The following is a 2,517-nucleotide window of genomic DNA, read 5'->3' as shown; positions in this document are numbered from 1 at the left end:
TTCACCATGTTAGCCAGGATGGTCTCGATCTCTTGACCTCGTGATCCGTCCGTCTCGGCCTCCCAAAGTGCTGGGATTACAGGCTTGAGCCACCGCGCCGGGCCAATTTTTAAACTTTTTATTGAAACTTATGGCATACATATAAGTGTACAACTCAGTGAATTTTGTGAACTGAACACACCCATATAACTGGCACACATAATATTCCCGGTACCTCAGAAGCCTCCCTTGTGCCCACATCCAATATTGTTATAACTCCCTACCTTCCAAGGACAAGCCTTCTCCTGACTTCTCACCGCATCGATTAGTTTTTTCTGCTTCGGTTTCTCATGAATGGAATTATGTACAATAAGTACTCTTTTCTCTCTGGTTTCCTTGGCAAACATATTTCTGAGCTGCATTGAGATTGTTTTGTATAGCTGTAGCAGACACTTAGGTCTTTCCTCCAGAGAGACATCGATACATCTTTGCACAACTGTGTTAACATCCTCATTTGAGTGACTCCTTTGGGAAGATCAATAACATGCCATTATGCCCAGAGAGAGGTTAAAAGAGGAGGGAGAAATTAGAGGCTTTTTATAATTGATCAACATATTATAGCATTAATACATAATACAATTTATTAATTTAAGATATGCAAGCTCTCTTTTGAAGGAGAAAGATTCACCTCCTGGTCTAAAACATCATCATGTCAGGTCAAGGAAAGAATCACTCTCCTAGTGCTGGTTATGAGTATTCAATTACAGAATTCTTAAAGATTGCCAGCTTTACCTTGAGACAGAAATTCCGGCTTATATATCCCCCTTCTTTCCATGCCCTCCACCCCTTAATCCCAGCACTGCCTGATCCTGCACATACTAGGTGCAAAATAGATATCTGTTGAATGAATGAATGAATGAATGAATGACAAGTACAGCTAACATTTACAGTACATTCACAGTGCCAGCCACTGTGCAAAGATTTCTTGTTTACTCACTGCAACAGCACTATCAGGTGGGTGCTGTTATCTCAGTTTGCTAGATGGGGAAACATGACCATTGGAAATAACTTGTCCACAGTCACTCAGATATTACGTGGCCTAGCTGAGACCTTTGAACTCATGCTCTTTAGTCTTCACCACTGTGTATTCACACTCACTCTAGGACTTGCAGAGGCTGCAAGTGGTGGCTGGATTCATGAGTGCCCTTGGCTGAGAGCTCTGCTAGCTGAGGACACACAGCCTGGTTTGTCCAGCCACTTCCCTCTGGCTGTGTAGAGGAAGCCTGCCCAGTTGGCTCTCGCCACCCCCTTGCTTGTGCCTGTGCCCATGAGTGGTTCCTTTCTCAGCACCCCACGCCAGCCTCCGCTCCTAGTGCTGACCGCCCATCATGGGGTAATGTTGGCCAACTCCCAGACATGAGAGGATCAGACAGTCTTAGCATTTGCAATTCTCTCTGTGTGCTGAACTCTCCCCTAGCCCCTGCCCTACCTCCAGCACGTGCATTTCATCTAATTCACTCCTATTCAGCCCTCACATCTCATCTGGTACATATTGGCCCTCAATAAATATTTGTTGAATGAATAAATGAATGAATGGCAAATGAGGCTTTTAAATTCAATTCTGATATAAACTACTAAAATGCAAGCAATGATGATAAAATAATGTGCAACAAAGAGGAAACGCAATGTACTGATGAAACTGGATAGTTCCCTTGACTCCTTTGTGGGACTCATGAAGGATTGGCTCACTTAGCCCACAGCTCTCACCCCCTCGCGGGAGGGGGAGCACGCAGGTGAGTGGGCACAGAGGCCAGGTTGAGTGCTTCTGGACAACCAGCAGGAGCAGGACTCTGTGCGGGCCCACGGCAGCATCGACAGGTTGCCCACGACCTCCAGAGCCCCAGAGGGCATGTGTTACAGCACATTCTTTTAGCATTGCCATCTGTGGACAGTGTAAGTGTTAAACAGCTCAGTGGAGGGTCACTGTGACAGCCTCTTGCACCCGCACCCAGGTATTTGTCTGGCATGCAGGAGAAATGAAGTTGTAAGAATAGATTGGAGGGTGGCGAATGCTGAGGATTTTATTGCTGACGAAAGTGGCTCTCAGTGGGATGGGTAGCTGGAAAGGGAATGGAGTGGGAAACTTCCCCTGGAGTTTGGCCATCTGTGGCTGAACTCTTCTCCGAAGTCCCACTGTCAAGCTATCTCTCTGAAGTCAAGCTGCTCCTCTCCAACATCCGGCTACTTCTCTTCTCTCCTTCTCTGCCACTCTGCCAGTGGGGCCTGGAGTTTTTATGGATACCGGATTAGGGGGCAGGGCAGGCCAGGGTGGTTTTGGAAAAGGCAACATTTGGGCAGGGAAACAGGAACGCATGTTCTCACTTTGGGCTACGGGTCCAGGCTTGAGAGTGTGGCCTTTGTCCAGGACCACCCTCTTCTACCCAATATTTCCCTGCCTCCTGTCCATATCACTTATCCTTTTGCAGTATAAAACATACAAGAGGGAAACTCCACCTCAAAAAAAAAAAAAAAAAAAAA

The 2,517-nt window shown here is 46.4% G+C and overlaps 1 protein-coding gene across 1 annotated transcript in view; it reads left to right on the top strand.

Annotated features, from left to right (window-relative positions):
• Nucleotides 1-2,517, top strand: part of LOC108522030 (adhesion G-protein coupled receptor G2-like) — a 113,613-nt gene that overhangs the window by 16,422 nt on the left and 94,674 nt on the right.

Source organism: Rhinopithecus bieti, unplaced genomic scaffold (genome assembly GCF_001698545.2).
Source record: "Rhinopithecus bieti isolate Rb0 unplaced genomic scaffold, ASM169854v2 scaffold_63301, whole genome shotgun sequence".
Lineage (NCBI taxonomy): Eukaryota > Metazoa > Chordata > Mammalia > Primates > Cercopithecidae > Rhinopithecus > Rhinopithecus bieti.
This window is presented reverse-complemented; position numbering and strand designations above follow the sequence as displayed.